Genomic DNA, 15425 nt, shown 5'->3' with positions numbered 1-15425 from the left:
TGCCATGACAAACAACATGACTAAAAATAGAATAAAGCAAACAAAATGTTACAAATAGAAGCTTTAAATATAATCACTATAAACTAGAAGTATTATTGAGTCCTGAGTGCAAACCTGGAAACCGTAATCTGCAGGAATTAAGGAAATTTGGAGAAAAAAAAACAAAGCAAGAAAAGTTGCAGTTGCTTTTGTAGTAGGGTCTAGGAGAAGTGTAGGGATTCCATCTTGGCTCCTATTGAAAAAAAAAAAAAGCCCCAAAAAAGCAATTTTTACCATAATCCAAAGGCAGGGAAAAGGCAGGAGGGGGTAAATCAAACCCAGTGAATAAGATTTTACTGAAATAATAATTTTTTACTTAAAATATTCACTGACTTTACAGTAGCAGAGCCACCAATTTCAGTGGTGTCAGCCTAGGGCTGCATCTCCTGCTGAATCCAACCAGCCCCACACAGAAGGCTCTGTCAGAAAGCACAAATGTAACAGGGAAGGTCACAAAGTAACTTACTGGAATTTCATTCCACTCTGCACAATGAACGCTGGAGACGAGCATTATTTTTAATGGTGCTAATTCTGCACTGTGGAAAGCTCCTATGGACTTAAATAGAGGCTTTTTACTTAATTAGAAAGAGCAGAACTGGACCTCACATGACAGGATTAATGAACCTCTGCAGCCTCAAAAGCAACAACAAGGACTGTAGTGACCCCCTGCCACAGCCTTCACCCTGATCTCCCACCTGGGCAAATTCCCTTACAGGAATCCAAATTACCAGTACAGGGCAGTCCACTCACATTTGAGCTCCAGTTTGGTTAGCACCACACAAAAATAGTGCCAATCTCCACTCTTCCTCTTACAAAAGTGGCAGATATGAGAAAGAGGATTTTAATTTTTTTTTTTTCTAAATGCTAACTGGTGCAAATCCCAAATGTTCTAATCCTTTCCATTGACATTCTAGCCGCATTAAATTTAGCTGAGACTTGGGAACTATTTTTGGAAGCTTTTAACATCCAAAGGGACTATTCAGTTTTATTCCTCTAAAGCAGGACTGGTCAGCTCAAGCAGCCCAAGACATGCACATCACACTGAAGGTTCAGCTGTGCCTCCCACGCCAGGGATGTATCCTGAGACCACAGAGGGACTCTGGCATTGCCTTGCTGAGCATCTGCATCTCCAGCACGGGAGAAAACGATCCAGGAGGCACTGGTGAACCCAACCAAGCCAAAATTCCAGCGCCACTGCACAACAGGAAGGTGATACTTTGGAGCAGCCAATGCCAGGTGTGAAGATTCCCTGTGCTGTTCTTAAAGTCAAGAAGCTGAGCTTCAATCAGCTGGGCACTACAGTAACCATGGCAACATTAAGGTATTCAAAGAAAAAAAAACCAAAAAACCCTCCCCAAACACAAAGAAACCAGAACGAGCCTCCTGATCACCTTCACTTGGCCTCTGTGCTAATCTATTTAAAGCAAGCCCGTTTCATAAGGGGCACACGGCATTAGAGCGTCACCGGCCTTCAGGCAGAGCTGTCACCTCACACAGGGGTCAGTGGAACACTCGCTCACTGCTCAAGCAGCCCTCCAGCTTGGAACCCGAAACTCAGAACTGCGCCCCAAATCTCACCCAGAACCACCTGCAGCAGGAGCCATTCACCAGGCTTAACACCCAGGACACAATGATGGCTTGGAACAACATTTCAAAGTTTCCTCCTCTAAAAGGATCTTCTGCTAGCACAATCAAGTAATTTATAAATTATTTAATTAATTACTCCAATGCAAGGACAAACCAAGCCACCGAACCTGGACACAAACTACAGTACTTGAAAAGGGACAGACAAAATTAATCACACACCTGACAACTTCTCAGAAGTTTAAGGAGGATAGAACAGATGCTGCTGTGACAGGTACCAAAGACTAGTTAACAGAGATGATCATCTACAGAAAATCTTCTTCTGTCCCTGTTTACTGAGATGTGTTAGCATTTTTCTGTAATGCTTTATATTCTCACAGTATTCAGACTTTTCTCTGTACAAGGATGACGGGCAATCATATAATTTAGCTTCACTGCAAGATAAATGCAGCAGTTTCTTTACAGTAATATGCATTTTCATAGAATAGGAGTTTTCCTTTTCATCAGGGCAGCCACTCTAACTAGCTAAAAGATCAAACCACTTCCAAGGGCAAAACTTGAAAGCCAAAGACAGAAGCTGGTGTAAAGTATAACCCCTAATTAAACTACAATTCTCATTTATATGATTTCTTTCAGCTGCATAAACTTATTATACATTTGTTTTTAGGAACCTTCATTAAACTCCAAACTCAAGAAATAAAGGAGCACAATATTTTAAAGAGGCACAAAAGAATATAGGAGAGGTGAGGGGAAAAAAAAAAACAAACCAGCAAGTTTGGAGAGCTATCTATTACATAAGCATCAAACTATATTGGCTTGGGATCACTGAATCACAGAATGGTTTGGGTTGGAAGGGATATTAAAAACCACCTCGTTCCAACCCCCTGCCATGGGCAGGAACACCTTCCACTATCCCAGGTTGCTCCAAGCCCCATGCAAGCTGGCCTTGGGCACTTCCAGGGATGGGGTATTCACATCTTCTCTGGGCAACCTCTGCCAGTGCCTCACCGGCCTCACGGTGAAGAACTTATTCCTAATATTGAATCTAAACCAACCTTCCTTCACTTCCAAGCCATGCCCCCTCGGCTACAGCAGCCAAGTGTAAAGCATCCCGAGGAAAGCCTCTCTCCCAGTGCTCCCGGCGCAGCCCTGCCCGGAGCTGCCCAGTCCGGGTCCCCATCGCTGCGACCCCGACCTGCTCCCAGCACGGCCGCAAACCCCTTCCCACTTCCCCATCCCTCCTCACAAGCTCCTCCGCACCTATGATTTCTTTCAGCTGCATAAACTTATTATACATTTGTTTTTAGGAACCTTCATTAAACTCCAAACTCAAGAAATAAAGGAGCACAATATTTTAAAGAGGCACAAAAGAATATAGGAGAGGTGAGGGTAAAAAAAAAAACAAACCAGCAAGTTTGGAGAGCTATCTATTACATAAGCATCAAACTATATTGGCTTGGGATCACTGAATCACAGAATGGTTTGGGTTGGAAGGGATATTAAAAACCACCTCGTTCCAACCCCCTGCCATGGGCAGGAACACCTTCCACTATCCCAGGTTGCTCCAAGCCCCATGCAAGCTGGCCTTGGGCACTTCCAGGGATGGGGTATTCACATCTTCTCTGGGCAACCTCTGCCAGTGCCTCACCGGCCTCACGGTGAAGAACTTATTCCTAATATTGAATCTAAACCAACCTTCCTTCACTTCCAAGCCATGCCCCCTCGGCTACAGCAGCCAAGTGTAAAGCATCCCGAGGAAAGCCTCTCTCCCAGTGCTCCCGGCGCAGCCCTGCCCGGAGCTGCCCAGTCCGGGTCCCCTGCGACCCCGACCTGCTCCCAGCACGGCCGCAAACCCCTTCCCACTTCCCCATCCCTCCTCACAAGCTCCTCCGCACCCCACCCAGTCAGACACCGGCCCCAGCCCCAATCCCTCCCGAGGGGCGGCCGCGGGCTCGCCGCGCATCCCCCGAGAGCCGCGGGAGGAAGGAGCCCCGAGGGCAGCGCGGCGCCGGGGCAGGACCGCGGGGCGGTTGCATAACCCAGGTCTGCCGGACAGCGCTGCGGCCCCGGCGGGGAAGGAGCCCCTGGGGAGGCGGCCGTGCCCTTACCTGCGGCTCGCTCGCCCTTCCCTGCCCGCCCGGAGTCCGCCTCACTCCGCGCCCAAGGCTCCCTCAGAGCGCCCCGCGCCGCGCCCGCCAAGGTGGAGGACGGGGCGGCCCAATCAGCAACGTCTCCGCCGAAACAGGCAGGAGGCTTGGCCAATGACAACGCGAGAAGCGCGTTGGTCCCGCCTCCCACACCCCAGGCCACGCCCCCAGCTCCCACGGCGACCCTCCGGGAATCGGCGACCGGCGGGGCCCGTGAGGGGACAGGGGACACAGGAGAGGGCACGGGGACAGATGAGTGGGGCCAGGCGAGCCGGGCAGGGGATGTGTGGGCACGAGGGATGACCGAGGACAAGTGGCAGGTGTGTGGGGACAGGCGGGAGGGACACAGGACAGGTGAGTGGCACAGGGCAGTGAGGGGACGCAGGTGACCAGGGCGGGAGCCCATGGCGCCCCAGCACACAGGGAGAGATAGGAACCTGGCAGCGTTTGTGTTCTCCTGGCAAAGCTGCCAGGAGTGGGGTGGGATGGGATGGCTTGGCTTAGGGCAGGGGAGAGGTGGGGTCAGATGGGATGGGGTAGGGACATACAGGATGGGCTGGAGTGGGAGTGAAGGGGGTGGGATGGGTGGAGTAAGGTAAGGTAGGGAAGAGGTGGTGTGGGATTGAGTGGAATGGAATGGAATGGAATGGAATGGAATGGAAGTGAGGAGAGATGGGATGGAATAGGAGTGAGAAGGGGTGATGGGATAAGGTAGGGAGAGGTGGGGTGGGATGGACATCCTCACAGTGCCAGGGCACCTCGCCATGGTTTTAGTGGCGACTAAAACCCTCAGGCCCTCCTGTGGTGATGTTGCAGGGTGCTAATTACTCTGGAGGATGGAGCTCCCAAGACCCTGTTCCCCTCTGACCATCAACACCCAAACTGTCCTTTGGAGTGAGCTCCATCTGGGATGGAGCCAGATCTTCAGGCTAACAGGTGAATCAGGGGTAACTCCCCACTACAGACGATGCCAGACCAGAAGAAGCATTTGTAGGGCTCTAAAGGAAAGTCACGTTTACAATAGAAAAAGGCTGATGCTGGTCATGATTTTAAAAATGGAATGGAATGGAATGGAATGGAATGGAATGGAATGGAATGGAATGGAATGGAATGGAATGGAATGGAATGGAATGGAATGGAATGGAATGGAATGGAATGGAATGGAATGGAATGGAATGGAATGGAATGGAATGGAATGGAATGGAATGGAATGGAATGGAATGGAATGGAATGGAATGGAATGGAAGTGAGAGATGGGATGGGATAGAATAGGAGTGAGAAGGGGTGATGGGATAAGGTAGGGAGAGGTGGGGTGGGATGGACATCCTCACAGTGTCAGGGCACCTCGCCATGGTTTTAGTGGCGACTAAAACCCTCAGGCCCTCCTGTGGTGATGTTGCAGGGTGCTAATTACTCTGGAGGATGGAGCTCCCAAGACCGTGTTCCCCTCTGACCATCAACACCCAAACTGTCCTTTGGAGTGAGCTCCATCTGGGATGGAGCCAGATCTTCAGGCTAACAGGTGAATCAGGGGTAACTCCCCACTACAGACGATGCCAGACCAGAAGAAGCATTTGTAGGGCTCTAAAGGAAAGTCACGTTTACAATAGAAAAAGGCTGATGCTGGTCATGATTTTAAAAAGAAGAGAAAGCCCTCAGATGCCCCCAAGGCGTGTTTTATTAAAAGAAGGGCTATTTTCTCTCCTCCAGCTGCACATCTGAGGCTAACACTGATTTTCTGAGGTCTCTTCTCTTTGGAATGTAATACAAAGGGATTTAATCAATAGGGTGCTACAGAAATGTAAATAGGTTTTTGTAAAGATGGCTTTGAAAATCTATAGAATGTAATGAAGAACTAGAAGACTCCCATGTAATTATTAAATACCCTATAAAAATCTATGTATAGGAATAATTCTCCATTAGTTAAAAGAAATATAAAAAGATGTATGCCATTTATAGCAGCACTTTCCAATAATAGCAGAAAATAAATAGTGTGAAGAATGAAATCAATAGTGTATCCCACCTCATCTCTGCAGGCAGCAAAGAGCAATGCACTGGAGATTGCTGTACTTGCAACAGAGGAGTTTCTTCCTGGTCCCTTAACTAAGGATTGACTTATGCCTTGATACCTTTCAGGGTTTCTGCTTCAGTTCTACTTTTATTTTTAAATGTATAATAGGTAACTTTTAATAGTAATTATTATTTTCATTGATTTGCCCTTGTGTCTAAAATATTGATCTCTGACCATGATCTTACTGCTTTAGGCATTATGCAGAACAGTAAGCAAGCTATGGAACCACATATGTCACTATATAAATTAATCAGGTTTTAAATCAAATTATCTGCTTGTTGGTTTTTGTTTTGGGAATTAAACCTGGTAGGATATTTTCCTTTGTCTCCATTTTTGTGTGTTCCCTTTGCATGATGTGTTATTTTAATACTCGGAGTAGGAAGAGCATCCACTGGGCTTTTTCTGTCCTGTGTTTTATGTTATACAATTTCCTTGTGTCTTCTTATCTCCATCCTCTTAACTGTACCTTGTGTCGCAATTTTTATTAATTTTCATATTGTGTCCTGTGTTTTATGTTATACAATTTCCTTGTGTCTTCTTCTCCATCCTCTTAACTGTATCTTGTGTCTCAATTTTTATTAATTTTCATATTAGGAAGGATGTTTCCATTGTGATGAAGCTGCCCTAGCATATGTTTTCCTTGTGGTAAAATAGGAATCTTTGCAGTTTTGAAAGCAAGTTAACCAACCCATGCTCAGGAAAAATCAGGAAAGCCAAGGTCAGCACTTTGGGTTTATATGCATCCAGGCACTACTGCTAAGATGAAGGGGGAAAACCCCTAAATTACACTGATTACAGTGAAATGGCCTACAAAGTAGATAATTATAAGAATGGCAGCAATTGCAGGATTTTAATACCCTTGTTATAACAATTAAAGATTTTTATTAGGAAAGGTCACAAAATAATATATTATTTAGACATGGAAAAACGGTGTTGCAAAAATAATAGGAAAAAAACAATTGAGAGAAAGTCCTTTGTGGAGTCCCACCCTTCACCCCAGAGCTGTTCAGGCCATGCACCCTGTGCCTCTTAAAGGCTGTGACCATTTTCCCACAACCCAAGCAGTTGCAGAGTGCCAAAACCTGGAGCAAGCTGTAATTCTGGAAAGGATACCAAAGGAGGTGATAAAACAGCTGCTGCTTGCAGGATCCACAAGCAGTGCTGTGAGCTCATCCCACAGAACTGAGTGGGAGTTTGTTACTGATATCCCAGAGCACAGGCTTAGCCCGTCTCCTCCAAATCCTGAGCTGCTCATTATCTTCAGCCTGCACCTGCTTCCCATCTCCAGATTTAATCTGTAAGCAAAAGTGGCCTCTCAAGTGTGCTGAAGCAGACGCTGGGAATTTCAACACAACTGAAGCACTGTAACCAAAAGATTTTGCCCCCAGACAGTTACCTTGATTTCTGATCATCAAAATACAAACTCTGGCCTAAGTCCTGCAGCCTTTACAGATGTTCTGGTAACAAATTCTCCTGTTTCAGAAGAAACAAGTAATGCCTGAAAATCTGTAGATGCTGAAGAAGTCAATGCTTCATCTTTTACATTTCTGCTTACTGGGATAATCCCAAAGTCTTTGGCCAGATATGGATTATGATTTCTTGCAAATGGCTGAGTCTGGAGATTAGAATGGATAAAGCAAGTCAAATTAATGTTGACTCTGTCAGCATTATAATCTCAATTGTTACTTTTTTAGAACAGAAAAAACACAGTTGGATCCATCTAGCTTTGTCTTTTGTCTCTAGCAGCCAAGACTGGATGCTTAGTAAATCAGTGTAAAAATAGGCTCTATGTTCTCCTATTTACCTTATCATATTCCAGCAACTATGGAAGTAGGGATTTCTGGAACTCATTGTTGAATCCAAGTTACTTCACTTAGTAGCTACCAGTGGTCCTTCTCTCTAGGAGTTTTTAATTCTTATTTAACCCATTTGTCATTTTTGCTTTCCACAGTGTGCTGTGACAGGATGGTTCTTCACTGTGTAAAACAATTTCAAGTCTTATCCCTGTTTAAGTGTTCCTTTGTTATAGGAACACTTAAACAGGGATAAGACCTGTTTTAGTCTTATCCCTGTTTAAGTGTTCCTTTGTTATAGAGGCAGTAAATTTATTGTTTATACCTTCTCACCATCGTTATAGGACAAGGTGGATTTACTTAAGATGAAGGAAGAGGGCAGGTTTAGATTAGATATTAGAAAGAAATTGTTCCCTGTGAAGCTGTAGAAGCTGTGGCACAGGTTGCCCAGAGAAGCTGTAGATTCTCCATCCCTGGAAGTGTTCAAGGCCAGTCTGGGGCAACCTGGTCTAGTGGAAGGTCTCCCTGCCCCAGGCAGGGGTTGGAACAAGATGATCTTATAGGTTCCTTCCAAACTATTCTGTGATTACTTTCTAGCCTTTAATTGGATTTTCCTTCAGCTCTCCCTTTTTAAATTTTATGTGGTTTTCTCTGTTTTCACTAGGAGACTTTATCACTATCCTCTCTAGCCTATCTAATTTTACAAGAAAACACTACTTTGAAACTGATTCTGCTAAAATGACTGTTGAATTTTGCTGGGTCTGGAATAGACAAGAGCTGTCTGGCCAAGGGACTTTGAATAACTCTGAGCATCTGGGCTAAAGAGTCCTATTGACTCTGGGGATCTCTTCATCATCAAAGGGGGAAGCTACTGATTCTTAACATTCAGTTTCCCTTTTTGACCACTTCCTAGCCCCACACTGACATTTCCAGAGGGCGTTCCACTTCTGTCTCCAGATCTCCTGCAGTGCTGGAAGCAGTGTCTGTGTGTGTGTGGTTGGGGTTATTTTTCCCTTGTGCATTGCTTTACGCTTATCACTGCTGAGCTTTGTCTGCTGGTTTATCACCCAGTCACTCAGGGCAGTGAGACAACATTGCCTCGACACCTCTCCAGTGTCTGTGTGTGCTCAGCAACTGCAGAGAAACTTAGCTGCAACATATTACAGAGAAAAGCAAAAATGTGCAAAGCAAATGCTGTCTCTTCTTGCTTTTTATCTACAGAGCATTCTACATCGTTCTGGGTACGGGAATAATAATTGCACAAATGAAAAATTCCTGCTGGAAAGGAGGCTATCCTCTACTTGCTGTAAAATTTCAGTGCCTGTAGTGCCCTTGTACACATTACTCCCTGAGCAGGTTGATCATGGAGCAGAGCTGTTTCCTTTGGGGGCTTGGATATGCAGGGAAGCAGGTACTCCAGCTGGGATGTCTGTTCTCTCCAAATCTGATACATGGGGGTCAGGTAAGTGTGAAGCCCAAGAGAGCTTCCAGCAGCTAAAGGGGCTGCAAGACAGATGGAGAGGGACTTTTATTTAGGGGCATGGAGTGTTAGAACAAGAAAAAAGACCTTAAGCTGAAGGAAGACAGGGTTAAATCAAGTATTGGGAAGAAATTCTTCCCTATGAGGGTGGTGAGGCCCTGGCACAGATTGCCCAGAAAAGCTGCGGATATCTCATCCCTGGAAGTGCTCAAGTTCATGTTGGATGGGGCTTGGAACAATGTTGGCTAGTGAAAGGTGTCCCTGCCCATGGCAGGGGATGGAATGGGATGATCCTTAAGGTCCCTTCCAACCCAAACCAGCCTGTGATTCCAGCCTGTGATTCCTGCTCTGGAGCCCCTGAGCTCCCACCTTTGCAGTGGGATGCCCCCTGCATTTTGGTTCTGTTACTCCCTAAATCCCCTCTCTGGCATATTCCTGTTGTTTCTGAGCACCTTCAGGAGCAGACAGAGGTCAGACAAGGAGCTTGTGTCTTTTAAGGCAACCAGAACAGGAACAAAGAATCTTTCCATTTAACATCTATTTCAGAGAGTGAGAGCTGTTGGAAAAAAATAAAGGTCTTTTTGATTTCACATTGCAAAAATTCCCTATCTAACATAAAGTCCCACAAAACAGAACTTTACGATCTTATAGCTAATCCTCTGCTTTAAAGACAACAAAAATGGCACGTCCCCATTTCTGTTGAAGGAATATTTTTAACCAAGAGATGTTTTTTCAGCCTAGATGCATGATAGATCAAGGGGAAAACCAGGTTTCATTGACTTTTAAAACAACCTCCATTTCAAGAAAGAAAAACAAACCTTTTGTACTGTAACAAACAACATCCTTACAGTACAAGTGCAACTCTCGGATCTGAAATATTATGGCCAGATGCAAATTGTCACATTTGAATGAAGATGCTGAAATAAAAGGTTTTCATTTTGTTCCTTGTTTCTTTAAAATTTCTTTTAAAACTCCTTATGTCCTTTAGCAAATGCTCTCAGCAGAGTCCTGGACTGTTTATTTCGTAATTGATTCATTAAGGTCAAGGCCTGTACAAGCTACTGTGCAAATTCAAAAGCAATCTTGGAGGTGTAGCCACAATTCAAGAGCATGACTGATGATGTCAGCCCAGATTCCTCAAGAATAAACTGTGGTTTGCTGCCATGTGTTAAGAAGCAGAAACATTTGGTTTCTAGGATTTACCCAGTCAAACTACAGGAAGCTGAAACATCTGGCTTGTCAAAATGGTCACAAGGTTATAGAGGCAATGACAAAGATGTCAGAAAATTCAATCCAGGAAATGAATACAGTTTAACCACAATTAAACTGTAAATTTAGTCTCTAAACACACTGTCTTACCTTGCTGATGCACTGATTTCTATCTTTTTTAGATTTTATTTCTCCATGAATGAAACTCCATGTATTTCCAGGAAATGCTAAACATCATGATGGTTTTTAGTAAGTAATTCTTACCACATCTCCTGCTATTTCTTACATTTCTGATGAGAATTATTAGAAGTGACTTGCCCGTTGTGACCCAAATGGAAATAAAAAAATGCAATGAGCCATAGCTATGTGACCTCAAGCCAAACACTTCAAACTCATGTACCTAAATATAGACACCTAAATAAATGGCCTGGTTTTCAGGAGCACTGTGTGACTCTCGGAGTTGTAGGTGCTCTTAAAAATCAAGATGCTTATTTAGGTACCTAAATACAGACTGAGCTTATGAATATATTATCTAATTTGCTTCAGAATGTAAACAACTAAGAAAATAAAAAAGCTACTAGAAATTCTATTTTTATATGTGCTAATTAGAAGGCCACAGAGTGTAATTCACTGCAAGACACAATTTACTCCTCTAAAGCAAATATTATGGTAATTAATGTTTATTAATTGTTGAGAAATAGAATTTAGGAGCCCTGGTTCTGAAGCAGTGCTAGGCAGGTTTGATGGAGAAGTCCACTGTCATGAGATTTATACGCCTTTTATTAATCTTTATCCTTAATTATTTAGATTGATACAGGACAGCTTTCCAAAATGTCATTTTAAGGAGCTTTGTTTATACTGAGAGATCATTAAAAAAATTTTGAATGTTTCAGTCTCGTAAAGTGTGATCCATAATCTTCAGGCTTCTTGTGTTTTTCTTTCTTCTCTGAAATTTTCATTCATTATTCTGGCACTTTTAAGTGACTACTGAAGGCATAATTGGAGTATCATTGGAAGCAGAAGGCTGTGTTATTAGTCAGCATGACACCACATACACATCCAGCTAATGGAAAATAAGCAGCTCAAGCAGGTAAGTGACAATTGAGACTGTATTTTTGAGCCTGAATTGTGCCTAGAAGTGAAAACTTAATTTTTAAACACTTCTACTAAGACATAGTTTGCTTACACACTTTATCTTTGTGTATGCTTGTATTTATGTTCCTTGGTTTTATATATTTTAGCACTGATTTTCTAGAGATCACATCAGTGACTGACAGTGGATGATGCCAGTGCTGCTGTCCTGCCAGCCCTTGTGCAAGGGGAGCACTGGGGATGGCAAAATGGAAACGGTCTTTGTGACACAGATATTTTTGGGCAGTCACAGCTTCCACAGCACTGAGTCACTGCAGCAGAGCAACCTCTAAGGAGTGTCCTCCTTCCACATCAGCCAGAGGGAAGGCTCTGCCCCCTCCTCCTGCTCTCCCAGCAGTGTGACACAACTCCAGAAGGGATAGCTAGTCCATTCAGGAGTTATCTCCTACTGAGGCACTGATCTGCCAGGCTTACCCTTGCAGTGTTGCACTCCAACTTGAAGCTTTTCAGGTATTTGGCAGCCTGAATGTCTTAAAAAACCTGAAGTAACATGTAAGCTGAGTTTAGAGCTGAGCTGGAAAGGGGAAAAAAGAGCACTGTTGAAGTTGCTAGGAAGGATGGAAACAGTAAATGGAAGATAAAAAGGAAAGATGAAGTCTGATTGTGCCCTTCAACTGCTCCAGGGCAACCTTGGGGGGCAGCCTGCTGTGCCATGAATGTCCTATTCAGGCAGCCCACCAAGACATCCAGTGGCATGGCACATTCCCAGGCTGTGACATCCGGTGGCATGGCACGTTCCCAGGCTGTGACATCCAGTGTCATGGTACCTTCCCAAGCTGTGAGAGCTCAGAGCCCAGCAGGCAGGACAGCCCCAGCTTCCAGCTCCTTTGCCCAGCTTGACCCCTGTACAAGGATGCCAATGCTGGAATGTCTCTGTGTGGAGGGATAAATGTTCCTTCCCAGGGTGTGGCAGCTCAGGGCAGATGTGATTGCAACAAATCACCTGGATTTGTCCTGGCTTGTGGATGTGTAGAGAATCATTTCCTACAGACCCATACATCTGAATGTACAAACTGTGCATGTGCACAAAACCTCTGAACCAGGCTGCAAGGCCAGAGTCTGCTGGAAAAATTTATCTGGATATATTGATTACTACCCAAAGGACAGAATAAAACCATCTCCTGCTGATTCTGGCCTCTTTATTATTTGAAGGAACAACTAGATCATTGTGATGAAACTGGCTTTTAACAAAGTGGTGCTTGATTTTACTTCACGGTAAGCCAAGACCTGTTGCCAGGTTTTCAGATAGTAAAACATTCCTTGGTTTATTTTCTCAGAAAAAGGAACTCCAAACCTCAGCTTTAATGCCTGAAAACGCCCTAGTAATTATCCTTTTTTTATCTGCGTATTATTCCAGTTCTATAAACAAGCTTAAAATAGCAAATTGTAATATTAAGATTTGGGCAGAAGAGCATCAAAGGCAGTATCTTCAGCTCTAGTGATTAACTTAAAGAGCAGAATTATTTGAGTATCTCAAGCTGCTTATCCATTTTAAGCTGGAAATCACATTCAGGGGGCCATGTTCTGATACTGAAAATCACTTGATTTTCTTCTGGTGTCAAGCAAACAGAAGGACACAATGCTTTTCTGGGCATTGATGGTCTTCAGAATAAAGGTCAGATAAAAGGCCAGTGCCTTGGAACTGCCTGTGCATCTGTGTCAGCAGTTACAAAGACCAACACTATGAACCCAGTGTGTTTAATCAAATGAGTCAAGTCTGGCTACAATTGACACCTTTGAGAGGAAGGTGTGTCAGAGCCCCATCTTCAGCTTGGGTCCTGCTTTGCCAGTGCAAGATCCCGCAGCAAGAGTAGTTTGGACATGCAGTGCTGAGGGACCACATCCACAGAGCCTCTCTTGCCTCTTCTTTGGGTCAGATCTTCACAGAAATCACTGGCAATTGCCTCTGAGCAAGGACACAGGAAAAAGGGAATGCCAAATTTTTCTGTTCCACAATTATGCTTTGTAAAGAACATGATCCTCCTTAGGTTTAGATTTCTCTGCCCAGCTATGATTACATTATCTGAGAAATGCACTTAGAAAAAGATGTTTTCTGCCTTTGTAGACTACCTAGAAGTTGCTTTATGGAAGCAGAATGCCCATATAGATAATTTAGATATTCAGACTCTGCTGGTTTATGTTTTGCAGATTCCTGAAAAGTAATGAGCTTGTCTTTTCCTCCTCCCTTCACCCCGCCAGTGCACACACTCCAGAGCAGGAGCTTCTGTTTTGGAAAAATGGGCAATTTTGTTGTCAGGATTATTCATACAGAAATGTCATTTCAGTGCTTGGTAAAACAATTCCATTTCCTCATCTGCAGTTCTGCCTCGTTCCAGGTAGGAAGCTGATCATTTTCATTTCAGTCCACTGCAAAAAGGCACAGCAAGCTCCAAAGGCCCATCCACTACTGGAGAGCTCTGATGTCTCTCAAATTTATCAGGAGCTGTTTGCAATCCCAGCCAGGGCTGTTATAGTGCTATTGATGGGAGATGTAGGATCTCCTCTCCAGCACTGAAGTTCTTGGTTTTGTAACCAAAATCCATGTTAGGGCCTTCAAGCAAAGTATCCCATGTGACAATCATTTCCCCATTTGCCATCACTCTTTCCTCACTTGCCTTTTTCAAGGCTGGAAAGATGATGTATGGTGTCTCTAGAGCAGGAAAAGTGCAGCTGGGAATGTTAGAGTATAGATGTAGTTCCTACTCACAGGCAGCTGCTACTCAGCCCTTCTAGACAATGCTCCTCCATAGGGGCTGGTTTTATGAAAGGAAGTTGTCTTTTCACTCAACAAGAAACTTGTACATAGTCTTTAAATGCCAAGCTTTGCATTAAAAACGAAGTATTTCTGGAGACTGTAGGGTACAGCTGTTTCATCATCCTCTTAAAAACTGTGAATTAAGAGATTTGAAATATTTCTCCTGAGTGTTTTGACTGTAACTCTACAAGTAGTGTAATCTACCAGTAGCACACATCAGGAAAACATGTAGCTCATCCAAAGCCTTCCAGACAGCCATTGCTATCAATAACCAGGCAGGAGTGCTCTGATGAGTGGGAGCAACAGCTTTTAAGCCATACAGACTTTGCAGCAGTAGGTAATTGTCATTATTACCCCAGAGTGAGGAAACAGGGATGAAGTGATTCACCCAAAGAGCACTGTGAGTCAATAGGGGAGCTGGGAATAGAGTGCAGAATTCCCTGCATTATCCATTGGAGGCCTCAGATAATATCATTTCATAAATGCTCTATCTTTGTAAAGACTTCAGTGCTATAATTATCCTCCCAGGACTCTCATGGAAACAAGATATTTATAACTCCATTAAGCCTTTCCTGGTAATTTTATGATCAAAGTGAAAAACCCAAATAATGCTGTGCCAATCAGTCGCATGTCCAATGTCATCCAGAATGGCCACATGATGAAAGCCTCTCCTTGGCTGCTGCAATTAAGTGCTTGCTATCTTCTGACTGCCTTTCCTATGTCCAATTCCCCTTCTACCACATGGTGGACAGGGAGTAATTTTTGCAGTGTGATGAGCCATGCATTTAGAATGTACCAAATAACTGGGAAAGATGCTTGTTGCCAGCAAAGCCTACTGGTTTGGGCTATAAATGCTTCCTAAAATCCTTTCATGTGTGCCAAGTTCACCTAAAATGAGCAAAGCCACCTCAGTATTTCCACTAACCTTTGTATGTCCTTAAAATTGCAATGCTGATGCCAAGACTAACAGTAAACAACAGGTTAGGGACTGAGGCTTTTGGACCCTGGTTCAGCAAAGCACTTAAGCCTATGCTTAAATCAAAATCCATTCTTATTCCCCAGATCCATTTTAAGTGTTTGTTTAAGGCAAAACACATGCTTAAGTTGAGTTTTGCTTGGCAAAATGCCTAAGCCCAGCACAGAGCAAGAGTCTTAAAATTAATTTCTTTTTGAGGGGAAGTCATTATTTTTAGAC

General features: G+C 43.9%; 1 protein-coding gene across 1 annotated transcript in view; it reads right to left on the bottom strand.

Moving 5' to 3' along the window:
• The window catches only part of RCAN2 (regulator of calcineurin 2), an 85034-nt gene extending 81211 nt beyond the window's left edge, over positions 1–3823 (bottom strand). Inside the window, exon 1 of the mRNA XM_041426187.1 lies at positions 3732–3823. The gene's annotated coding sequence lies outside the window, so the exon portion shown is untranslated. The remainder of the gene's footprint in view (positions 1–3731) is intronic.
• Between the last annotated feature and the right edge of the window lie 11602 nt (positions 3824–15425).

Source organism: Onychostruthus taczanowskii, unplaced genomic scaffold, assembly GCF_017590055.1.
Source record: "Onychostruthus taczanowskii isolate IOZ18803 unplaced genomic scaffold, ASM1759005v1 scaffold90, whole genome shotgun sequence".
NCBI lineage: Eukaryota > Metazoa > Chordata > Aves > Passeriformes > Passeridae > Onychostruthus > Onychostruthus taczanowskii.
The sequence above is the reverse complement of the archived record's forward strand: the minus strand, read 5'-3'. Positions and strand labels throughout refer to the sequence as shown.